The sequence below is a fragment of the Canis lupus genome, chromosome 1, assembly GCF_011100685.1.
Source record: "Canis lupus familiaris isolate Mischka breed German Shepherd chromosome 1, alternate assembly UU_Cfam_GSD_1.0, whole genome shotgun sequence".
NCBI classification, from domain to species: Eukaryota; Metazoa; Chordata; class Mammalia; order Carnivora; family Canidae; genus Canis; species Canis lupus.
In genome coordinates, this window is record NC_049222.1 from 80,682,258 (window position 1) to 80,709,296 (window position 27,039).

The window sequence follows — 27,039 nt, forward strand, 5'->3', positions numbered from 1 at the left end:
TGCTATTCTGATTTTGTATACACATTTGTCAATCTTTATACTTTCTTCCCCAATATGTGTCTGTTAGCAATATATAGTATTTCTTTGTATCTTTACATCTTACATAAATGCTATTTTACTATAATTTTTTTTCACTCAGCTTAAGAGTTCTACCAAATGGCCACATAGATTTTACTTAAGATTTTCTCACTACAGAAAGATTTTAAGATTTTCTCACTACAGAAAGAGGTAATTAAGGTCCTTGTCACAAACACTTGTAGACTTATATGAGAGTTTTAAGATTTTCTCACTACAGAAAGAGGTAATTAAGGTCCTTGTCACAAATACTTGTAGACTTATATGAGAGTTTCACTACGGGAAAGTAACTAAATGTGTAAATTGCCCTAGGTAGCATTGACATTTTCACAATATTAATTCTTCCAATCCATGAGCTTGGAATATTTTTCCATCTCTTTGTGTCAGTTCATGTCTTTTGCCCATTTCATGATTGGATTGTTTGTTTCTTTGCTGTTGAGTTTAATAAGTTCTTTACAAATCTTGGATACTAGCCCTTTATCTGATACGTCATTTGCAAATATCTTCTCCCATTCTGTAGGTTGTCTTTGAGTTTTGTTGACTGTATCCTTTGCTGTGCAAAAGCTTCTTATCTTGATGAAGTCCCAATAGTTCATTTTTGCTTTTGTTTCTTTTGCCTTCCTGGATGTATCTTGCAAGAAGTTACTATGGCCGAGTTCAAAAAGGGTGTTGCCTGTGTTCTCCTCTAGGATTCTGATGGAATCTTGTCTCACATTTAGATCTTTCATCCATTTTGAGTTTATCTTTGTGTCTGGTGCAAGAGAGTGGTCTAGTTTCATTCTTCTGCATGTGGATGTCCAATTTTCCCAGCACCATTTATTGAAGAGACTGTCTTTCTTCCAATGGATAGTCTTTCCTCCTTTATCGAATATTAGTTGACCATAAAGTTCAGGGTCCACTTCTGGGTTCTCTATTCTGTTCCACTGATCTATGTGTCTGTTTTTGTGCCAGTACCACACTGTCTTGATGACCACAGCTTTGTAGTACAACCTGAAATCTGGCATTGTGATGCCCCCAGATATGGTTTTCTTTTTTAAAACTCCCCTGGCTATTCGGGGTCTTTTCTGATTCCACACAAATCTTTTTTTTTTTAATTTATTTATTCATGATAGTCACAGATAGAGAGAGAGAGAGAGAGAGGCAGAGACACAGGCAGAGGGAGAAGCAGGCTCCATGCACCGGGAGCCCGATGTGGGATTTGATCCTGGGTCCCCAGGATCGTGCCCTGGGCCAAAGGCAGGCGCCAAACCTGCTGCGCCACCCAGGGATCCCTGATTCCACACAAATCTTAAAATAATTTGTTCCAACTCTCTGAAGAAAGTCCATGGTATTTTGATAGGGATTGCATTAAACGTGTAAATTGCCCTGGGTAACATTGACATTTTCACAATATTAATTCTTCCAATCCATGAGCATGGAATATTTTTCCATCTCTTTGTGTCTTCCTCAATTTCTTTCAGAAGTATTCTGTAGTTTTTAGAGTATAGATCCTTTACCTCTTTGGTTAGGCTTATTCCTAGGTATCTTATGCTTTTGGGTGCAATTGTAAATGGGATTGACTCCTTAATTTCTCTTTCTTCAGTCTCATTATTAGTGTATAGAAATGCCACTGATTTCTGGGCATTGATTTTGTATCCTGCCACACTGCCGAATTGCTGTATGAGTTCTAGCAATCTTGGGGTGGAGTCTTTTGGGTTTTCTACGTACAGTATCATGTCATCTACGAAGAGGGAGAGTTTGACTTCTTCTTTGCCAATTGGAATACCTTTTATTTCTTTTTGTTGCCTGATGGCTGAGGCTAGGACTTCCAGTACTATGTTGAATATCAGTGGTGAGAGTGGACATCCCTGTCTCGTTCCTGATCTTAGGGGAAAGGCTCCCAGTGCTTCTCCATTGAGAATGATATTTGCTGCGGGCTTTTCATGGATGGCTTTTAAGATGCTGAGGAATGTTCCCTCTATCTCTACACTCTGAAGAGTTTTGATCAGGAATGGATGCTGTTATTTTGTCAAATGCTTTCTCTACATCCATTGAGAGGATCATATGGTTCTTGTTTTTTCTCTTGCTGATATGATCAATCACACTGATTGCTTTACGAGTGTGGAACCAGCTTTGCATCGAGGGGATAAATCCCACTTGGTCATGTGGTGAATAATCTTCTTAATGTATTGTTAGATCCTATTGGCTAGTATCTTGTTGAGAATTTTTGCATCCATGTTCATCAGGGATATTGGTCTATAATTCTCCTTTTTCGTGGGGTCTTTGGTTTTGGAATTAAGGTGATGCTGGCCTCATAGAATGAGTTTGGAAGTATTCCATCTCTTTCTATCTTTCCGAACAGCTTTAGTAGAATAAGTATGGTTTCTTCTTTAAACGTTTGATAGAATTCCCCTGAGAAGCCATCTGGCCCTGGACTTTTGTGTCTTGGGAGGTTTTTGATGACTGCTTCAATTTCCTCCCTGGTTACTGGCCTGTTCAGGTTTTCTATTTCTTCCTGTTCCAGTTTTGATAGTTTGTGGTTTTTCAGGAATGTGTCCATTTCTCCTAGATTGCCTAATTTATTGGTGTATAGCTGCTCATAATATGTCCACAATAGCCAAACTGTGGAATGAGCCTCGGTGTCCATTGAAAGATGAATGGATAAAGAAGATGTGGTCTATGTATACAATGGAATATTACTCAGCCATTAGAAATAACAAATACCCACCATTTGCTTCGACGTGGATGGAACTGGAGGGTATTATGCTGAGTGAAGTAAGTCAATTGGAGAAGGACAAACATTATTTGTCTCATTCATTTGGGGAACATAAAAAATAGTGAAAGGGAATAAAGGGGAAAGGAGAAAAAAATGAGTGAGAAATATCAGAAAGGGAGACAGAACATGAGAGACTCCTAACTCTGGGAAACGAACTAGGGGTGGGGGAAGGGGAGGTGGGTGGGGGTCGGGGTGACTGGGTGACAGGCACTGAGGGAGACACTTGATGGGATGACCACTGGGTGTTATTCTATATGTTGGCCAATTGAACACCAATAAAAAATAAATTTACAAAAAAAAATTTCCCACAATATAACAAATTTCTTATGTTTGTCATTTGGGTTTCCTTGTCAATGAACAGCTTGTGAGTATCTTTTTTTATATAAATTGTTTTTTTCCCATTTGTTCTATAATAGTTCTATTTATGTTTTATTTTTATTTTAAGTTTCAAAATTCCATTTCTCATAAATTTTGCAGCATATTGATTTTGGTTTTTTGTTTAAGGTTTCTATTTTAATTCTAGTTAGTAGATAGTGTGATATTGGTTTCAGGAGTGAATTTAGTGATTCACCCCTTACATATAATACCCAGTGCTCATCACAATTGCCCTCCTTAATATCCACATTTTTGGTATCAATACTTATTATGTTACATACACTGAAGATATCTTTTCCCAATCTGTGACTTGTCTTTAAATTTTGTATAATGGAGGCTTTAAAAAATGGATTAAAAAGTATTTTGCAGGCACCTGGGTGGCTCAGTCGCTTAAGCATCAGATTCTTGATTTCAGCTCAGGTCATAATCTCAGGGTCCATGAGATCAAGCCCTGCATAGGGCTTCATGCTCAGAGAGAAGTCTGCTGGAGATTCTCTCTCTCCCTCTTACTCCGCCCCTCCCCCCACTCACACGTACTCCCTCTCACTAAAATATATTTTGCTATTCTTATATGTATTCATACTTCTCTTTGGAGTTTATACTTTTGCATATAGCTAAATAAATCCTTCATTACTGAGAGGCCATTAAAGAAGACATAAAAGAAGAGAGAAATTAAAATCTTTATACACTAAAAACGAACAAGAAACAATGAAGGAAAGCAAAGCATATCTGGAATGAACTGAATAGAGATTCTACATGTAAAAAATATTTTCCTGAGGTGCCTGGGTGGCTCAGTTGGTTAAGCATGCAAATCTTGATTTTGGCTAAAGTTGTGATCTCAAGGTCCTGGGATGGATTCCTGCATCAGACAGAGCTTAACATGAAATCTGCTTGGGGTTCTCTCTCCCCCTCTGCCTCTGTCCCTCCCATGACTCATGCTATATCTAAAATAAAAATCAAATTAAAATGTCAATACACTGAACAAAAATTTAGACACAGCTGAATAAGGAATGAATAAACTGGAAAAAATATTAAAATTAATAATTCAATACAGAACATAAACAGATGGAAAGAAATGTTCAGAGACAAGGAGAATGAAAAGGTCCAATAAACATCTAATGAACATTTAAAACTAAAACATAGAGCTAAGTGTTTTGCATACATTGTCATTTAGTTGACTTTACACATTGAATTTCATATTATTTTTTATTTATGCCAAGAGAGATACTAAGGCTTAGCTGAATAATATGTCTAATTTACACATATGTTGGCATGTGACGGTTAATTTATGTATTAATTTGACTGAGCCATGGAATGCCCAGACATTTGGTCAAGCATTAGTCTGTGTGTTCCTGTGAGTGTGTTTCTAGGCAAGAGTAACATTTAAATGGGTAGACTGAATAAAAATTTCCCTCTATAATATAGGTGAGCCTCATCCAATCAGTTGAAGGCCTGACTAGAACTAAAAAGCTGACCCTCCTGCAAAAGGGGGAAATTCTTCCTGTTGGCTTGCCTTGAGCTGAGACATTGGGTTTTTCCTGCGTTTAGACTGGAACTACAACACTGGCTCTCCTGGATTTCCAGCTTGCTGACTGCAGATGGTAGGACTTGTCAGCTTTCATAATCACGTGATCCAATTCCTTATAATATATATATATATATTCTATTATTCTATTTCTCTGGAGAACACTAATACAAGCACCATTGCTTTCAGGGTTAAAGCTGATGAGTGAATATAGATAGATGCCTGAAATCAAGAAAGAGGAGAAGACAAAGAAGTAGACATAATTTTATACAAACACAAAGCTTATATTGAAAAAGTTAGCCTCCACTAAGTGGAAAAACTACCCATGGCACTAAAGTCATGCAAATCTTGCTTTAATATAACAATACAGAGGACAAGCGAGATGTAAACTGAAGACCTAGCAGCATGTTTCAGCTGTGTGGGGCTCCATTAAATATTGTTCCATTTAGGCTTCCATAAGAAAGTAATGCTTGCATTTCAGAGCTGGATAAACACAGAAGGTTAGATTAGGAGAGCCTTTCCCATCCATATTTAACATAAAGTGATAAGAAGATAGGCTTTCCAAGAACAGAGGGCTGGTGAGCATCCAATTCACCAGCCTCCCAGCAGCACTGGCTGCTGCCCAGTTCTGAATGGGAATCCTACAAATGGGACAGGGCAGCAGGATTTACTCCTGACCCTCAGGAAGAGATAGCCCAGATTGACCACTACTATAATAGCTGCAAGATAAACTGATAAGCAATGAAAGTGCAAAAGATCTAATAGGAATTACAATCTGGAGCAAATCCTGTAGCATTTGGGATGCTTAGCAGAACAAATGGGTGACATTTAATCTGTGTCTATATTAGAAAGTCTTAACTTTAAAAAAATATTTGACTTTTAACTTAATGCTATATTTAAGCAGTGCACACACAAAGTTTGAGGGCTATGGTTTTTGTTTGAAATATTGTTTCTGTTTCTGTTGTGATATGGTGAAAATAAACAGCAATCTGACAATTAACACCTATTTCCAAATATGACTTGACTGAAAGAAATTTTTCCCAAACTGGAAAATAATATATTTATGGCATGGAGAACTATATAAAACAATAGACTTGAGAGAACTGGATTTGTATCCCTGCTTTACCACCTCCTATTTATATAACCATAGCCAACAATAATCTTTAAAAAGATACCATTTATTGGGAACTTACTATAGGCAGTAGTTGGCTAAGCACCATACCTTTATTATCGACTTTAATTCTTATGACAACCTCATGAATGGGACATTATGAGTTCCATTTTTTAGATGAGGAAATTGAAATGCAAAAAAAGTTGTTAAATGCATTTCCCAAGGTCATTTAACCTTTCAGACTTTATATTTCTTATCCATAAAGTTTGGGGATTAAGACTCAAAGACTAAAATTCAGCTTTAACACCTAGGATCTTCTTTGAGAGGCTCTTAGAAACGAAGGACCCAATTACAATAACATCCCCCATATGTTCAACACAGTGCATGCATTGCAACCACACTTAGATATTTGTTAAAAATTAGCTAGTTTCATTATTTTTTAAGTCAACCCAGAAGTTTCACAGTCTTTATTAAATCAACAAATGAAATGAGTGATCAAGGTTATGGATTTTAAGCAAGCAGGCACTACAAAGTGAAAGAAATCTTGCAGCAAACCAAGTAAGATCCAGGATGTAATAATGACTTTACAACATTTGTACTTATTCAGGGTTACACTTGGTGATCCCAGTGGGGAATCCACTTAGGAAAAGAGTGGAGGAATATTGTCTACATCTAATCTTTTTAATGTTTTACTTTGTGTATTCAGCCAACAAAATGAGAGGCTTTGTTTTTGTTTGTTTGTTTGTTTTGTTTTGTTTTCTCAGTAGGGTTTAGGGACCTTCGTTAGGACAGCTTTGGCCATCATTCATTTGTTGTGATTGTCATTCTCCACTCCATTTATATCCACGAGGACCCAACTAACTCAAGAAACTGGATTTTGTTTGGAAACAGGGGCACTGAACAATGACCTAAATGTGATACATAATCCTTGAGGAATGGAGGATAAGCAATAGAGAGCCACTGAAAACCAAAAGCAATGTCAACATTCTGTGAAAGGAGTGATAAAAGGGCAAATCTGAAGTTGTCTGGAAAACCAAGAGGTAGAGTTACAAAACCAAGAGGGAAAACAAAATATGTTTTCCAGAACTCAATGCCCACACAATGGAAAGGTAAAAAGCCCAAAACTTCAGAAAATGATGAGAAATGATAGATACATAAAAAATAATAAACCAGAACACAAATGTGAGTATGAGAGAAGCCATAATTTCAGGTGATACTAAAGTACAGTGGAGCCATGATACATCACTTATTACATAGCAAAAAAAAAAGAAAATTTGTAACTGGCATCTGAGTTAAATTTAGGACCTAACATATATATTGAGAAGAAATAAAGAAAGCATTATTTAATTATGACTCCTGAATTATATTCTTCATGACATGTATTTGCTTTTTTAGCTATTAAAAATGTCCTGTAAGAATGTAATTCTAACATTTTATTCACTAGTACAACTTCTACAGTCACTCTGACCCACCTGTATTTTGCCCGAATAATGAAGAAAATACTGTCAGTCCTTTGACAAATATATTGAACGCCTATTGCTAGGTATCTTGTTAAGCCCTGGAAATGAAAAGACGAAGCTTCAAATTCCTACTCTCAAGTAATTCACAGTCTAATAGGAGAGACAGATGATTAAACAGCTAATTTCAACACAATTTAAAAAGCGTTCTGATAGGTGTGAGACAGTGCTGTAACCAACTCTGGTCCTAAGAGCAGTAAAGCCTGCATTGTTCAAGGTCAAGAAAATCCACCAGGAATTTTCTTCATTAGCTTTGGTGATGAGAGGCCGCCCTTTTGGAGGATCTATGAGTATCGGGTTTTTTTTGGGGGGGTGGGCAGGAGGAGATTTTGCTGGGAAGGAGGCTGATGTCATGTCACTGGGCCATTTAGTAAAGGACAGCCATGACCCCCTCCAGGAACAAAGGCACAGAGACAATGACTAGTGGTACTACTCTGCCACTAAAAAGAGATCATCTTTACAGTTCTCCATTAGCGACTGGGCTTTGTCCTATGTGAATAAAGGACGCATTAACTTCCCACACTGTATGAAGTAGGGATGAATATTAGTTCTGTTTTTTTTTTTTAAATGAGGAAACTGCAGCATAGAGTGCTCAAATGCCCCAAAGCACACAATGAGTAAATAATGGGCTCAGGATCTTAATTCATAAAACCACCAGAGTCTAGGTGTCTGACCACTGCTCTGTACTGTCTCCCTGCCTTCACTCTGAACAGAGCAGCTTTCTGCAGAAGGTTATTGTGGTTGATCAGTGATATCCACTACCTACTTAACACTGCCTACATCAGGAGATGAGAGTCTCTGACCCTTCCCTTCAAATGTGGACTAGGCTCAGTGACACTTTGACCAATAGAATATGGCAGAAGGGACATGTGGCAGCTTCTAGGTCTTGGGACACTGGCAGCTTCCACTTCCTCTCCCTGGAATATTCACTACAAGCTTTTTAAGGTCAAAAAGCAAACACGTGAGATGAAGAATATATTCAAGAGTAGCAGGCCCTAAGATGTCAGTGAAAGATCTAACCGTCCTGTTGAAGAGGCCACATGGAGAAGCCTTGAGGGTTTATGACACAACATGGAAAGGGGAAGGAGATGGCTGATTCCAGCCTTCCAGCTATCGCCTCCAAGAAAGTGTTCCCAGTCCCTCCAGACCAGCCTTGCCTTCTGCTGGATATCATCCAATGATTCCAGTTAACGCAAAGTAGAACAGAAGCTGAGAGCTATCCAAAATTCTACCCTCAAAACCATGTTAGGTCAAAAGGATGTTATTTTAAATGAATGAGGTTTAGGGTTGTTTGTTACTCAGAAATAAATAACCAGAATGGGTAAACTGACTTAGAAGCAGATATGAGATAGGGAATGGTGGAAACACAGACTCCAAAGAAAGGTAAGCTACTGGCGCCTGATGGAATACTCTTCCCAGAGAGAGGAGGGGCAAGATGGCAGAAGAGTAGGGTCCCCAAATCACCTGTCCCCACCAAATTACCTAGATTACCTTCAAATTATCCTGAAAATCTATGAATTCGGCCTGAGATTTAAAGAGAGACCAGCCGGAATACTACAGTGAGAAGAGTTTGCGCTTCTATCAAGGTAGGAAGGTGGGGAAAAAGAAAGAAACAAAAGGCATCCAAGGGGGAGGGGCCCCGCGAGGAGCCGGGCTGAGGCCGGGGCGAATGTCCCCAGGACAGGAGAGCCCCGTCCTGGAGAAGCAGGAGCTGCACCAACCTTCCCGGGCGGAAAGGCCTTGCAGGGAGTTAGAGCAGGACCCCAGGAGGGCGGGGATGCCCTCGGGCTACCTGGGACACTAACAGACACCTGCGCCCCGGGGAGAGTGCGCCGAGCTCCCTAAGGGCTGCAGCGCGCACAGCGGGACCCGGAGCAGCTCGGAGGGGCTCGGGCGGCGGCTCCGCGGAGGGGGCTGCGTGGCCCGGGAGCAGCGAATCCAACAGCGCAGGCCCCGGGAGCACAGGGCGCCGGGACACAGCCCAGGATCCGGCCTCCCCCGGGACACGCAGAGGCCGGGAGGGCCCAGGACAGCAAGGACGCTCATGCCGCGAGCTGAGCAGATCAGCGGCCCCGCCCCGGAGCCTCCAGGCCCTGCAGACCGAGAGCTCCTAGTTCCTGCGGGAGCTGAATCCAGGGCTCCAGAGCTGGCCCCGCCACTGTGGTTGTTCCTCCTGGGGCCTCACGGGGTAAACAACCCCCACTGAGCCCTGCACCAGGCAGGGGGCAGAGCAGCTCCCCCAAGTGCTAACACCTGAAAATCAGCACAAAGGCCCCTCCCCCAGAAGACCAGCTAGACGGACAAGTTCCAGGGGAAGTCAAGGGACTTAAAGTATACAGAATCAGAAATTACTCCCTCGTGTTTTTTTTTTTCTTTTGATTTCTGTTTGCTTCCCCCACCCTTTTTTTTCCTTTCTTTTTCTTTCTCTTTTTCTTCTTCCTTTTTTCTTTTTCTCTTTTCTTTCCTTCTTTCTCTCCTCTCTTTTTCTCCTTTTCCCAATACAACTTGTTTTTGACCACTCTGCACTGAGCAAAATGACTAGAAGGAAAACCTCACCTCAAAAGAAAGAATCAGAAACAGTCGTCTCTCCCACAGAGTTACAAAATCTGGATTACAATTCAATGTCAGAAAGCCAATTCAGAAGCACTATTATACAGCTACTGGTGGCTCTAGAAAAAAGCATAAAGGACTCAAGAGACTTCATGACTGCAGAATTTAGAGCTAATCAGGCAGAAATTAAAAATCAATTGAATGAGATGCAATCCAAACTAGAAGTCCTAATGACGAGGGTTAACGAGGTGGAAGAACGAGTGAGTGATATAGAAGACAAGCTGATGGCAAAGAGGGAAACTGAGGAAAAAAGAGACAAACAATTAAAAGACCATGAGCATAGATTAAGGGAAATAAACGACAGCCTGAGGAAGAAAACCCTACATTTAATTGGGGTTCCCGAGGGCGCCGAAAGGGACAGAGGGCCAGAATATGTATTTGAACAAATCATAGCTGAAAACTTTCCTAATCTGGGAAGGGAAACAGGCATTCAGATCCAGGAAATAGAGAGATCCTCCCCTAAAATCAATAAAACAGGCATTCAGATCCAGGAAATAGAGAGATCCCCCCCCCTAAAATCAATAAAATCACCGTTCAACACCTCGACATTTAATAGTGAAGCCTTCAAATTCCAAAGATAAAGCAGCAAGAGACAAGAAATCCCTGAGTTTTATGGGGAGGAGTATTAGGGTAACAGCAGACCTCTCCACAGAGACCTGGCAGGCCAGAAAGGGCTGGCAGGATATATTCAGGGTCCTAAATGAGAAGAACATGCAACCAAGAATACTTTATCCAGCAAGGCTCTCATTCAAAATGGAAGGAGAGATAAAGAGCTTCCAAGACAGGCAGGAACTGAAAGAATATGTGACCTCCAAACCAGCTCTGCAAGATATTTTAAGGGGGACTCTTAAAATTCCCCTTTAAGAAGAAGTTCAGTGGAACAATCCACAAAAACAAGGACTGAATAGATATCATGATGACACTAAACTCATATCTTTCAATAGTAACTCTGAACGTGAACGGGCTTAATGACCCCATCAAAAGGCGCAGGGTTTCAGACGATAAAAAAGCAGGACCCATCTATTTGCTGTCTACAAGAGACTCATTTTAGACAGAAGGACACCTACAACCTGAAAATAAAAGGTTGGAGAACCATTTACCATTTAAATGGTCCTCAAAAGAAAGTAGGGGTACCATCCTTATATCAGATAAACTATCAGATAAACTAAAATTTACCCCGAAGACTGTAGTGAGAGATGAAGAGGGACACTATCTCATACTTAAAGGATCTATCCAACAAGAGGACTTAACAATCCTCAATATATATGCCCGAATGTGGGAGCTGCCAAATATTTAAATCAATTAATAACCAAAGTGAATAAATACTTAGATAATAATACACTTATACTTGGTGACTTCAATCTAGCTCTTTCTATACTCGATAGGTCTTCTAAGCACAACATCTCCAAAGAAACGAGAGCTTTAAATGATACACTGGACCAGATGGATTTCACAGATATCTACAGAACTTTACATCCAAACCCAACTGAATACACATTCTTCTCAAGTGCACATGGAACTTTCTCCAGAATAGACCACATACTGGGTCACAAATCTGAACCGATAACAAAAGATTGGGATCGTCCCCTGCATATTCTCAGACCATAATGCCTTGAAATTAGAACTAAATCACAACAAGAAGTTGGGAAGGACCTCAAACACGTGGAGGTTAAGGACCATCCTGCTAAAAGATGAAAGGGTCAACCAGGAAATTAAGGAAGAATTAAAAACATTCATGGAAACTAATGAGAATGAAGATACAACCGTTCAAAATCTTTGGGATGCAGCAAAAGAGGTCCTAAGGGGGAAATACATAGCAATACAAGCATCCATTCAAAAACTGGAAAGAACTCAAATACAAAAGCTAACCGTACACATTAAGGAGCTAGAGAAAAAACAGCAAATAGATCCTACACCCAGCAGAAGAAGAGAGTTAATAAAGATTCGAGCAGAACTCAATGAAATCAAGACCAGAAGAACTGTGGAACAGATCAACAAAACCAGGAATTGGTTCTTTGAAAGAATTAATAAGATAGATAAACCATTAGCCAGCCTTATTAAAAAGAAGAGAGAGAAGACTCAAATTAATAAAATCATGAATGAGAAAGGAGAGATCACTACCAACACCAAAGAATACAAACGATTTTAAAAACATATTATGAACAGCTATACGCCAATAAATTAGGCAATCTAGAAGAAATGGACGCATTCCTGGAAAGCCACAAACTATCAAAACTGGAACAGGAAGAAATAGAAAACCTGAACAGGCCAATAACCAGGGAGGAAATTGAAGCAGTCATCAAAAACCTCCCAAGACACAAAAGTCCAGGGCCAGATGTCTTCCCAGGGGAATTTTATCAAACGTTTAAAGAAGAAACCATACCTATTCTTTAAAGCTGTTTGGAAAGATAGAAAGAGATGGAATACTTCCAAATTCGTTCTATGAGGCCAGCATCACCTTAATTCCAAAACCAGACAAAGACCCCACCAAAAAGGAGAATTACAGACCAATATCCCTGATGAACATGGATGCAAAAATTCTCAACAAGATACTAGCCAATAGGATCCAATAGTACATTAAGACAATTATTCACCATGACCAAGTAGGATTTATCTCCGGGACACAAGGCTGGTTCAACACTAGTAAAACAATCAATGTGATTCATCATATCAACAAGAGAAAAACCAAGAACCATATGATCCTCTCATTAGATGCAGAGAAAGCATTTGACAAAATACAGCATCCATTCCTGATCAAAACTCTTCAGAGTGTAGGGATAGAGGGAACATTCCTCAACATCTTAAAAGCCATCTCCAAAAAGTCCACAGCAAATATCATTCTCAATGGGGAAGCACTGGGAGCCTTTCCCCTAAGATCAGGAACAAGACAGGGATGTCCACTCTCTACACTGCTATTCAACATAGTACTGGAAGTCCTAGCCTCAGCAATCAGGCAACAAAAAGACATTCAAGGCATTCAAATTGGCAAAGAAGAAGTCAAACTCTCCCTCTTCGCCGATGACATGATACGCTACACAGAAAACCCAAAAGACTCCACCCCAAGATTGCTAGAACTCATACAGCAATTTGGTAGCGTGGCAGGATACAAAATCAATGCCCAGAAATCAGTGGCATTTCTATACACTAACAATGAGACTGAAGAAAGAGAAATATAGGAGTCAATTCCATTTACAATTGCACCCAAAAGCATAAGATACCTAGGAATAAACCTAACCAAAGAGGTAAAGGATCTATACCCTAAAAACTATAGAACACTTCTGAAAGAAATTGAGGAAGACACAAAGAGATGGAAAAATATTCCATGCTCATGGATTGGCAGAATTAATATTGTGAAAATGTCAATGTTACCCAGGGCAATTTACACGTCTAATGCAATCCCTATCAAAATACCATGGACTTTCTTCAGAGAGTTGGAACAAATTATTTTAAGATTTGTGTGGAATCAGAAAAGACCCCGAATAGCCAGGGGAGTTTTAAAAAAGAAAACCATATCTGGGGGCATCACAATGCCAGATTTCAGGTTGTACTACAAAGCTGTGGTCATCAAGACAGTGTGGTACTGGCACAAAAACAGACACATAGATCAGTGGAACAGAATAGAGAACCCAGAAGTGGACCCTGAATTTTATGGTCAACTAATATTCGATAAAGGAGGAAAGACTATCCATTGGAAGAAAGACAGTCTCTTCAATAAATGGTGCTGGGAAAATTGGACATCCACATGCAGAAGAATGAAACTAGACCACTCTCTTTCACCATACACAAAGATAAACTCAAAATGGATGAAAGATCTAAATGTGAGACAAGAGTCCATCAGAATCCTAGAGGAGAACACAGGCAACACCCTTTTTGAACTCGGCCATAGTAACTTCTTGCAAGATACATCCAGGAAGGCAAAAGAAACAAAAGCAAAAATGAACTATTGGGACTTCATCAAGATAAGAAGCTTTTGCACAGCAAAGGATACAGTCAACAAAACTCAAAGACAACCTACAGAATGGGAGAAGATATTTGCAAATGACGCATCAGATAAAGGGCTAGTTTCCACGATCTATAAAGAACTTATTAAACTCAACAGCAAAGAAACAAACAATCCAATCATGAAATGGGCAAAAGACATGAAGAGAAATCTCACAGATGAAGACATAGACATGGCCAACACGCACATGAAAAAATGCTCTGCATCACTTGCCATCAGGGAAATACAAATCAAAACCACAATGAGATACCACCTCAAACCAGTGAGAATGGAGAAAATTAACCTGGCAGGAAACCACAAATGTTGGAGAGGATGCAGAGAAAAGGGAACCCTCTTACACTGTTGGTGGGAATGTGAACTGGTGCAGCCACCCTGGAAAACTGTGTGGAGGTTCCTCAAAGAGTTAAAAATAGACCTGCCCTACGACCCAGCAATTGCACTGCTGGGATTTACCCCAAAGATTCAGATGCAATGAAACGCTGGGACACCTGCACCCCGATTGTTATAGCTGCAATATCCACAATAGCCAAACTGTGGAAGGAGCCTCGGTGTCCATCGAAAGATGAATGGATAAAGAGGATGTGGTTTATGTATACAATGGAATATTCCTCAGCCATTAGAAATGACAAATACCCACCATTTGCTTCAATGTGGATGGAACTGGAGGGTATTATCCTGAGTGAAGTAAGTCAATCAGAGAAGGACAAACAGTGTATGTTCTCATTCATTTGGGGAATATAAATAATAGTGAAAGGGAATATAAGGGAAGGGAGAAGAAATGTGTTGGAAATATCAGAAAGGGAGACAGAACATAAAGACTCCTAACTCTGGGAAACGAACTAGGGGTGGTGGAAGGGGAGGAGGGTGGGGGGTGGAGGTGAATGGGTGACGGGCACTGAGGGGGGCACTTGACGGGATGAGCACTGGGTGTTATTCTGTATGTTGGTAAATTGAACACCAATAAAAAATAAATTTATTATTTAAAAAAAAAAAAGGAATACTCTTCCCACTGGCAGCAGGTAGGAATCCTCGGAATCGGTCAGCTATTTAAAGAGAGAAAGAGGGGCACCTGGGTGGCTCTGCAGTTAAATATCTGCCTTAGGCCTAGGGCATGATCCCAGGGTCCTGGAATCAAGTCTCACATCAGGCTCCTTGCAGGGAGCCTGCTTCTCCCTCTGCCTGTGTCTCTGCCTCTCTGTGTGTGTCTCTCATGAATAAATAAATAAAATCTTCAAAAAATAAAACAAAATAATAAAGAGAGAAAGAGTGAGAGTTCATCAAAGGAAGCACATCTTTGCATTAATGGTTCTTTCACTACAAATGTTTACTTTCTACATGTGGGTCCTTTCCATTACACTTATGCTTTCAGTCAAGTTTTACTAAGCCTTGCAGCCTAGATTAGAATGAAGGAAAAGACACAGCAGGGTAAGGCAGGAATAAGCAAATAGTTATCTACCATACTCTATATAGCACAAAGGAAATGCCCTAGTTGTTTGGTCAGACTGCGTAGGTTCATATCCCAAATCTACAAGTTTCTAGTTTTATCTCCTTGGACAAATCATTTAAGTCCTTTGCAACTCAGATGCCCCATCTATAAAATCAGAGACAGTACTGACTCCCTATGCTTTCTATATCCATCATCAAGAAAAATGGGGAGCTTCAGAAACCTTCCTCAGTCTTCCCCTCAATACTCATTGCCTTACTGCCAACATCTGCCTTGAGTCCAGTTCTTCTGGAAGAGGGGGTGAAGGGTCTAGAAACCTAGAGAGTTCCTAAAATTCCTCCTGACAATAAGCATGTGGAGTAGAGAGAATGAGCAGAGAAAACACCCAGGAGTATGAGATAGAACTATCTGTGGAAACCATAAGTAGACCAAATGACATTATATCTGGTGTGTAGAATAGAAGGTATAAGTAGTGAGGGTGAGGGGAAGGTGAGGAGTTGGACAAGAAAAAGCAAGATCAGACCATGGAAAGCCTTATTTCGCAGGCCACGTAGGCTTCATTGTGACAGCAAGTGGAGGTGAGGGAGGCACTTACAAAGTCAGAAATTGTAGACACTTACCACGTACTAACATTTAATCTTCATAAGAAATTTGTTAGGCTGGTAGGGAATGTATCATTATTCCATTGCTATTGAGGAGACAAGATCTAGAGGTATAGTCACTAGGACTCAACAGGTTTGTAGAGTCTTCTCAGACCCAAGCAACTTGAGGCAGAAAATAAAGTTGGTGGTAGAAACCTACTCAACACACACATGTGAAGAGAACAGTTACTTTATAAATCCTCTCTCTACTCTGGAATTTCACTGTACAGAAAAAGCAATAAATGTATCTTAGGCAATCTAGCTCCTATCCCTAAGTTTACTTCCTATGACATAGTAATGAAACCAAACAGGAGCTGGTGGTTATTTATATATGCCAAGCTTTTCCAAATGATTCTTCTCAGCAAAGTGTTTGTCTTGAGTTATAAAGCAACGAGAGACCTTTGTTCAACCAGACAAGACTCCAATAGTCCATATAAAAAAAAACAAATGATTTTAACGGCAGTATCACCCATCAAGGCTAACAGTGGGAAACCCACATTACATCCTAACAATGAGGTAGCAAAAATTTGTTTAATAATCAGTTTGTCTTGCCTTTTGATGGCAAGGTGAATGAAACTCACATTCTTTCCTGAGCAAAAAAATTCTAAATCCAAGTCCACCTGATTTGGTCTAAGTTTTTATGTTTTAATTCCATCTATCATGTTTCATTCAAAACCATTAAGGAATAAAAGAACTATAGCTAGTCTCCAGCAATTATTAACCTTTAAAATTTCTAACCTAGAGAGAGTTTACTCTCAAGACTCACAATGACTTAGTAGTCAGGAATATTGGAATTTTCCTGTAAGATGAAACCTGTGTTTTCAACAATATCCCTTTACTTTTCAGTTATTAAACTTCCCCCACCAACTAGCACCTCCACTAACATGAACAATTTAGGAGAAAACATCCGTCTTCAGAGTCCTTCATCTAAAGGAAAAAGAACAAAAAACATAGGCCTCTGTATTCACTGGTGGCCGGAAATTCAGCAGATGAAAGGAAATGGAGTTTCAGACCTTTGCAAACTGTCTTTATTCTATGACCTCTTACTACACACTTTCACCATAAGAAAATAAAAAGGAAAAACAATCATTATTATTTTTTTAGTCTGCACCAAGATATGAGTATTTTGTAATTATTCCTTTCCTTTCAGAAAAAGGCACCATGACACTCACAGCCATTCCTCTAGAGATTCTCCATTCTCTCTCACCAAACGCTCTCACCACCAGGTGCTCTTGATTTGTTTATTAAACCCTTAGATCGTTCCTTCAGTCTTTTCAGTAGGACCCTCACCTCTGTCCTCACTGCTCTTATGGCCATAAATAGCCCAAACTTCTGCCTAATGTCTCTTCTTCTCATTCTCCAATCAAGTAATACTGTTGCCCTTCCAGACTCTAAGCCTCATCATAAACCTTCTTACCTCAAAATTCTTCTGGGCTAATTCTAAAATTTTTCAGGAGAAATGCTGAATTCCTTAATGTGGTCCCCTCTCATTATCCTGACTTGGCTGTAATTCCAGAGCCAGGGTAAAGGGTGGAGTGATGCAGTCCAGAATTGAAAGAACATGCTCTTGTCTCATGAAGTTAGCAATACAAGCAAGTGTTCCATTTAGGCTCAGTCTTTTATGCCCCAGGTCTTTCGAGAAAGGAAAGTCAGGCCTTTCAAAAAGCCTGAGATCTTCAATGTAGAATTTGGGGTATCACAGATGGTCCCATGAAATGGACTTTATGCTTGCCTCCCCAGAATATTTTTCTCTTGAGAATATTTCCTCAATTCTCCAATTTTTCCTGCTGAGAAAAAACTTTGAAGCTTCAGTTGGATTCACTCCAAGAGGCTCTAGTTGGTCTAAACCAAGTGAGGCTACCCCTCACCACAGTGAGGTGAATGGTTCAGGGATGGGTATGTAAATTGGCCCTATTCCAAACAGCTCAGAGCATTCTTCTGGCCTCTAGTATTGATTCAGAGGCAGGCACGTGATCTAAGATGCTCCAATCATAATAAAGATCTGGACTTTGAGGAATGTGGGAAGGCATCCTGTTACTTCCTCTGGCTGTGAAGAAGGAAGCTTGCAGCCTGAAGCTGCTAGCTAGCAGCTACTTTGCCACTATAATGTCAGACTAAGGATAAATCCAACATAAACGTGGGCAGAGAGTGAGGCCAAATACTCAGAGAACCACACACACATATACACACAAATGGGGTTTCATTCCTGAAGACATGGTGGACATTTATTTGGGTTATTTACTAAATGAGTCAATAAATTCCCCTTACTGTTGAAAGCCAGACCTATCACCTAAACCATCCTAATCTATCCTGTACCTCATTATTTTTCCCTCTTCAACACAAACCCTTCATCTTTGTAAATTCTTTCCTCTCTGTACCCACTTCACTTATTTTATCTCTGGGTTTCCGGAGAGGCTGTCAGCATTTAATTCCTTCTTCTGAGCCAGCTGGGACCTCGAAGTGTGTAGGTGCTTCCAACTCTGTGGATAGAGGAGGTGGGAGGCTCTTCTTATGAACTAGTTTCAAGGTTAAATATCTTAGAAACAATTAGATCTTTCTTCTCCATACCTCCAACACAGTTATTACGTTAAAAACGTTTAGTCTTTTGCCAACTTCCAGTTGTATTCCCAAAGGTGCCCTCCATTAACCTGACTTCAGTCCACAGCAAGACCTGGGGAAGCCGGGTAGAAAGTGAGGGTGAGGGAAGGAGAAAAACAAATCACTCCACGGCGCACATGGAACTGCTCACGGTCCCCTGAAAAGTGTGACTTAAAACAGTCCTCTGCTTTTCCACATACCCTCCTCTCTGCCCAGAATCCCTCGACTGAACTCATGGCCTCATAGATGGAGGCTTACCTTTCAAGACTTAACTAAAAACCCAGGTTATGAATACACAATTGAGCATTCTCTCCATCATGTCCTCACTATGGTATCCAGACTTCTCTCACAGCTCTTACCATTCTTGTTCACACTCACTTATGTTGAATTCTGACTCCCTCACCAGACCCAGATGATAAATACCACTGGAAAGCAAACCCCCTGTCATATGATAAAGGTAAAGACTCAAACATTTTTTGTATATTGAATCTCATCTATAAGCTACAATATGAAAAGGATTAGCTTTAGACTTCTTATATATAATGGAAGTCTCCAGTGACTATTATAGACAGTGGAAGAAAGAAAGTGAGCTTTGAAGGTAAGATGAGAACCCTTATGAGAATGTAAAAAAGAACTTTGCACTCATGCCTGAAACACCTAACCTTTGCATTAAATCACCCGGTCAGCAAACCACCACCACACCAACTACTGCCAAACCCTAGCCAATTAATCGCCAATGTTAACTAATCTGATTAATTACTTCACCAATCACAATGCTGCTTCATTTAAATTTAATTTTTTATTTATTTATGATAGTCACACAGAGAGAGAGAGAGAGAGAGAGAGAGGCAGAGACACAGGCAGAGGGAGAAGCAGGCTCCATGCCCCGGGAGCCCAACGTGGGATTCGATCCCGGGTCTCCAGGATCGCGCCCTGGGCTGAAGGCAGGCGCTAAACCGCTGCGCCACCCAGGGATCCCTTCATTTAAATTTAATCTAACACACCCAATACTTATTCCAAATTCTTCATAAACCCTGACTTTTGCTTGCTTCAAGAGGGCTCATTGCCAGTTGCAGGTCCCTCTTGGCCAACAAGAAATAAATTCAGCTACTGTCCCTCAGATTTGAGTCTGTAGTCTTGTAAGTCATGACTGCTTTTAATACCTGAAACATGCCCAATCTACAATGACTGAGGTATTTTTCAGGTGGGGGGAACAAAGCCTCTCCTACCTAATGCTATTACACCATCCACAGACTTCCCAACCTCCCAACCCCTTAACCTATCTGTAACCCTTCTATTTTACCCACTCAATAAAATAAAAATTAAACAAATGCAATTAATTCTTTTCTTTTCCATTCAGTAAAACTCAAAGTCAGTTGTTTAAAATTACAAGAATTACTTGAAGAGATCTTTAGATCAACAAGAACTATATGGATCTAAGAGATAAATACTCCAAAAATTGATGGCTTACTTGCTCAAGTGCCCACCATTAGGGAGAGACATTACCAAAGTGTCTGAGCTACACAGGATTTAAATTTCAGTGCAGAACCTCAACTAAATCTTCAATACAGATTTCCAGCAACAATTTAATAAGTTTTCAGTCATTTTAATTCTTGAAGAAATTTTACTGCTGGTATTTTTTAATGTTTTCTTCTTTATAATTTCATGCAAGCTATTTTTATAATATAGTATCTTTTAATTTAAAAAATATTCAATGCAAACATTCCAACTGTACAAAGAAAATGACTATGAAATTCATCTTTTGTGCTTGGCACTGACATTTCACTTACAATGGGTGTGGCAGACGGGAACCTGGCCAGTGTGTGTGTTAGCTCGCTGGTAATAAAATGGTTTGATCCTAAGAACCTTCCTTTTCATCCTCTTTGCTGATGGTTAAAATAGCATGAAAAAGCATTAGCATAGTTACTGTCTTACAGAAGTCACTCAATGAACACTTTGTTCAAATTTGAAATTCAGTGTAAGAAAAGTAAATATCGTGGTATCTGTTTGCCAAAAATACCTAATTCTCTCCCTCCCAGCACATGTTTGGATTATATTTACTTGCCCTCTTATGTTTGGGTGGGGTGTGCCACTAAGAGATGCCACTCAAGAGTAGCTAATCCCTGAGAGGCCTTCTAGAGCCCTCTTTTTTTTAAAAAAAAAAGATATTGTTTATTTATTCATGAGAGACACAGAGAGCGGCAGAGACATAGGCAGAGAGAGAATCAGGCTCCTCGCAGGGAGCCTGATGCGGGACTCGATCCTAGGACCCGGGGATCAGGACCCAAGCCAAAGGTAGACACACTTAACCACTGAACCACCCAAGTGCCCCTAAGCCCTCTTTTCCTTCAGACATGGAGACTGGCTATTATTCTATCAGACCCCTGAATGATTATGGTGAATAGAACCTTCTATTGATATGTGATGAACATAAAACATGACCCAGAAATAACCTTTTGTTGTTTTAAGCCACAGAGCATGGGGTTGTGTGTCATTCCAGCAAAACATAGTCTCTCCTGACTGATTCAAGTGTAATAAGGCCCATCCAAGAAAATGAAGTCATTCAGGTACTAAAAATACATCCCAACAGAATGATTTCACCTAAAAGTAATCTTTTTTGGACACTGAGAATAGTATACTAAGCATAGATTATACATCACTTAAAATTCTATGAATTAAGAAATGTCAAGAACAAATAGCAAGAAAATGGCCTCTCATTTCACCTAATGTTCAAACCTCAAATGACAAACTAAACTCTAAAACTGGAGGCCAAAGTAAAGTCAAAAAAAGCTCAAACTCTTTACCACGCACTTCACACTCCGGCCCCACTAGGGGCTGGGGCTGCCAGCCTAATTGAGGTTTGTCTGCTGACTGCTGTTACCCTAGATGCTGTCGCTAATAATTATAGCCAGGCCTTTCTCCCCACTTTGCTCATTTCCTTCTTAGCATGAGTCAACAAACTTCGTTTTAAGCTCTGTAAGGGGCACTAGTCTTTCTTTTGTTCTTGGCAGAGGGAGGAATATTTTTAGAAAATAACCTTACTATTTTCAGAGGGGGGTCATTAGCAGCCACAAAATGAGAATAATGTGTGTCCCCGAGGGCTCAGATACCTAGTTAGTGAATTCTGAGCCCTCTGACTCCAAACCACAGAAGCTTCACCATCCTGTATGAACTCCTGTTGCAGAAGCAATTCAGGATGACACATCCCCTCTCGTGCTACCTGGCTGGGCCTTGGTTTCTGGGGGGAACAAAGAGAGTTCAGAGTTTTAGAGTTAAAAATAAAATCACATCATCGTTGGGCATCATAAATCTTCACTAAAGGAAATGAGTACGCCACTACAAATTTCCCTAGGATAAGCTAAGTTCCTGTGACAGAAACGCAGTGCAGTGTCTCTCTGCTGGGGACAGCCTGTGCATGAAGTCTGGTCAGCTCCTTCGATTGAAAAACTCAGTCTGTGCAGTTGACACTCACTCATGTCTCAAAAAAGAGACTATGTAAATGTTCTCCACAGATTTGTAAATGACACTCCTGAAACCCTTCCTTCTCCCCTCCCCAGTTTTTCTTCCCCCTCTTATAATTGAAATAGCACTCTGGAACCAAACCCTCCCTTTACAGAGTTCGTTAACATTTTCTCAAAGAACAGTCCTACATAATTCCTAAATTGAGCTTGCCTTCTTTTACGTTGTGGCAAAGTGCAATTACAGTTTAAAGGGAATATTTATGTACATTAGTTAACGACATCATTGCAACTTACTGCTCACACATCAACACTTAATTAGTGTAAGCATAAGTGACATAATTGCTACAAGGCATGCATTTACTAGTAATGTGAGGTAATTTCATGCACTATGCACATTTTAAATATCTACTTTATACTTTGTCAGGCTGATTTTTTAAAATCAATAAGGGATATTTACATGGATCAGAAAGCAGTCTTCTTCCCTACTGTAGACAAATATACTGTTAATGGCCTTTTGATGCATTTAATATCCTGCAGGGTTTTCAAAGCCAGAAAGGTTAAAGATGGACTGCAGACCCTGCCCTCAGATATAAAGAAAATCCCCTAATGTATATAGTGTCATCAACATTAATTATATGTCTTGCCCTCTTTCCTTTACAACTATGTAATATGCTTTTAAATCTCTCCCCAGGTATTACAAATTCTAGTTTGGAATTACTTCTTTGAAATACATGGTTCTGTAAAATGGAGAGTTTCAGAGCCCCCTTTAAAAATGGCAAACACTTCTAAGAAATGAGGTAGAGTGTGTTTCTACAGTGTACAGGTATTCAAAGCAACTCCCTGCAGAGATTTCTCCAGTGGCTTTTCCGATGCTTCAGATGCTTCTTCATCAAGTTCAAACCCCAGCATGGGACAGCACCAGACCTTTAGAATCTGGCTGTTACTCACTTTCAGCCTCTTGAGAGGGGGCATTCCAATCACTCCAAAGGCTGGCTTCTCTCTCTACCCTTGCTCATGCTACACCCTCTTCCTGCTGCAACACTACCCCCCACCCCCGCAACCCCACCAAACTCCTTGGAGTCTCAGCGCTGTCATGCAGCCCTACTGCATGCTCCTCTCTCCCTGATCACAGCCTCAATCACAGGGTATATGTTGCTACTCACACATCTGTCTCCCTGGTAGATAATGGACAAGACTCACATGATGCATTGATTTCACTTAGCTGATCCCACGGAACTGTGGTGAGTACCAGGTCCCGCAGAGGCAGACAAGTGTAGTGAATGAGAACCTGAACTTGAGAATAAAATAATCTTCAACTCAAGGTGACGGTAGCCAAAATCCTTCTCCTGCCTCAAGTTCCTCATATGTAGAATGGGGACAAGTGGCCTAAACACAAACCTTAGACTGGCTGACCCTTAACCATGGTTCTTGAGCTATGGACATGGATTTTTCTCCCTGGCTACCTGTCTCTCTGGCACCCATGCTCATTTTTATCCCTGAATCTCATCTTCAGGCCTGCCCTACCTTACTCAATATGCAGCTCTCCCAGCCCAGGGTAGCGATTATGCTCTGGAACAAAGTTTTAACCGTCACGTCCACAGCAATACTGGGATTCTAAGTTACTTTTCCCCTCTCAGGAAGGCAATCGACACCTCACCTCCAGATGGAAGTGCCCTAGATTTAAGTTCCAGCTCAGCCGTTCCATGAGTTATTTAGAAACTATTTAAGTGCCAACTATATACCAGGCAATGTGTTAGGTATTCTATTCAGAGGGCAATGGTGAGTGAAAGTCACATCTCAGAGCACAAACGGTTCCTGCTGGGTCCGACACAGTCTTGAACTTGCTGGATGCTGTTTCTGTAATGCGGAGACAATACACACCCCACCCCACTTAGAAGTCTGTGATGAAAATAAAAAGAGAAAGCGTATATGGGGATATATTACAAACTGTAAAGCACTATGCAAATCAAGACTATCAAATGCTTCTCGCTTCCCAACTGTCTCCCAATGCTTAGTCCATATTAACCTAGCAGCATATGGCGCATAGTTAAGTGCACTTTCCCCTACGGTTTCTATCTCTAGACCATGCTACACTCCCCATAAGTTCAGATCTTCCTGCTTGACAGGCTAATGTGTTGTTGCCATCCCCCCTGATATTTAGTCTAATTCTGATTTGAGGCTACGGAAGTGACAAGTGAAGCTATTTTAGAGGTGCCTGGGGTCGTAAAACATTTTGAAAATTATTTTGCTGTCGCAGTCACGTCAGAATAGATCTGCATGAAGATTCTGTGGTTGTGAAGTGAACATGAGGTGCCTTTCTGCTTGTGCTCTTGAGAGAGCTGGCATGATGAACGGTGCTGTCAGGAGTCACTTTGCTGAACGCCAGGGAGGCCCACATGGAGCCCGCTGAGCCAGGGCCTTGGGGATCTGCCCTGCAACTCTGAGGCAGCTTTGCAACCAAGAGTGCCTAGAAGGATCCAGGAACAGGAAACAAAGAGTCTCTTACCACCAAGAGACTCTTTCTTTCTTTCTTTCTTTTTTTTTTTTTTAAGTGTCAGAAGTGGATGTCTTTTTTCAACAGGAGAGAACCAGAAAGCACTGTGAGTGTGAGGAAGTATCCATTTTGCACTTTCTAAAAGAATAACTGAGAAAAGTTGCAAAAATCAGAACTGAAATTCTCTAGCCCTTTATTCCCTCCTCTTAGTTTGTGCATTGAGCCTATCTGCCCTCTTTAAGTAATGATAGCAGTGGGGGCACCTGGGTGGATCAGTGGTTGAGCGTCTGCCTTTGGCTCAGGTCATGATCCTGGAGTCCTGGCATCGAGTCTGCATCAAGCTCTCCGTGGGGAGCCTGCTTCTCCCTCTGCCTATGTCTCTGTGTCTCTCATGAATAAATAAATATCATCTTTAAAAAAAAAAGTAACAATAGTAATGATATGGGAGCACACTGACCAAAAATACAGCTTTTAAACAATAGCCTTGAAATAAGAGCTTTCCAGAAGAGGAAGCCCAGGGTTGGCGGTGGTCATGGAGGGGTCTGTCTGTTTACCACAGACAGGAAAGAAATGTAAGGAGGGATCAAGGGTGGGGGGGACCAGAGTCTACACTACAAACACCAGGACCACAGAGTTAACTACTTCACTTATCTCTGTGTATTTTTACAGCACATAGCTGGGGAATACATATACACAAAAGAATTCTATACTCCCAAAGCATCAAGATAATCAAAGCACAAATATAACTTCTAGATTATCTTCTTCTAACCCTCACGAAGTAGGCTGTGAGGTCCTTTAGGATTAGAACCAAATGTTACCCATTTCTGGACCAAGCATGTTACATAGCGCTTTAGACAGAGAACGTCTTCCATGGGTACTCATTGAATGAACGAATGACCAAACAACAGTGAAAGAACTAAGAGACAGGAAGAGGAGACAGGTGAAGAGATCGCGATGGAGAAAAGAAGAGAAAAAAAAAATTGTATAGAGAGTAATGAGCATATAAAGTTAATGGATAAAAATCAGAAAGTACGGTGGTTTGTCCAGCCTAAACTGCTTGGCTGATTAAAAAACAAACAAACAAACAAACAAACCAGCCAGGTGAGTTGGGTGTTTTGTGAAGGGAAGCAGAAAGTCAACATACCGTGGTTTTCTTCCTCTCTCACCGTAGACCCTATCTTGCCAGAAAAAAAGCAGAAGAAAAGTTACCTTTTTCAGATAAAAATCCCTCTTGCACATGACCAGGTTATCTCAGCTTCCTGATTCCGGAAGCCTTCTATAGATCTATAATTCTAGAATGTGGTAACCGAAATCACTCTGCCTTCTGCCATCCCCTAATTCTATGCACAAAGGTCATCCACACATAGAGTCACCATCATATGTCCTACCCCACTAATGCACTGGAAGCATTCAAAGTGGTGTATCAGATTCAGCAGCTTTCAGACAAAGAATATAATTTTTAATGCACTGTGGCAAAGTAAGCGCCATGGTGCTTTTGACCTTCATTATTTGTTCTGAATAGAACCACATGGTTCTCAGAGCTTGCAAGAGCATATTTCCACAAACCTCCATCAAGTAACAATTATTGATGATTCTTATCTCTTTCAATAAATATTTTAGAACATGGCAGAATCATGGTGTCAGTAGGAGACATCCTCAAAATGTCCTCCTGGATAGGGGCTATTATTTTTCTAGTTACACAAAAGAGAGAGCTTTTATCCCCCTTCTCAGTAGACTGATGTATTTATGTCACAAATCTCCACATAAAGATTTTAATAGCCAAGAAATTGTTACTCCTATGTCTTCTCTCAAATATATGAACCATTCTGGCTCTCCATTTTGCCTCTTTTATGTCAACTTATACCTACCTGCCACCTTCAAAAGCTCTATCTCTAGGCCCTAGGGAAAAGTTGCAATTGAACAAGGATGTGTCCAGACCCGGTATAGACCAGTGACTCTTAAGATTCATCTGGATAAGCAGAGATGTACTCCAAAATATGTCTAGCCCTTTTTATATAACTCATCCTCCCAGTGTGGCTTACCAGAGCATTTCCAAAACCACAATTTACAATTCACAATGGAACACATGTTATGTTACTTACAAACAAAGGCACACATCCGTTTTATAATAATAACAATATAAAAACAATCATAACAATACCAACTTGAACTGCAACTTGCGGTTACCTTCTGGCTCCCCAGAAGGGGAGCAAAACAAAGAACAAACAGAATTTAAAATGTAAAGTACTAGTGAAAGACAAAGGCTTGTGTCAATTGTATCTTACCTCTGAAGGAACTAGAGTTCCTAAAACACAGGCTGGGCATTCTATATCCTTTAATTCAGCTGTGCCATCCATCAGTAAATGGTGGGCATTCATTAATTCTCACTAACCATGAATGCATGAAGAATGAAAACCTCTACCTAAGCCTTGC

At 40.4% G+C, this 27,039-nt stretch overlaps 1 long non-coding RNA gene across 2 annotated transcripts in view; it reads right to left on the minus strand.

Annotated features, from left to right (window-relative positions):
• The window catches only part of LOC111096622, a 231,240-nt gene extending 205,356 nt beyond the window's left edge, over positions 1 to 25,884 (minus strand). Inside the window, exon 1 of one of the 2 annotated variants that reach the window (XR_005354098.1) lies at positions 25,816 to 25,878. This is a non-coding gene — a long non-coding RNA (uncharacterized LOC111096622). Of the gene's footprint in view, positions 1 to 25,815 lie in introns of both variants that reach the window. The other variant, XR_005354097.1, reaches the window with a different exon arrangement.
• Between the last annotated feature and the right edge of the window lie 1,155 nt (positions 25,885 to 27,039).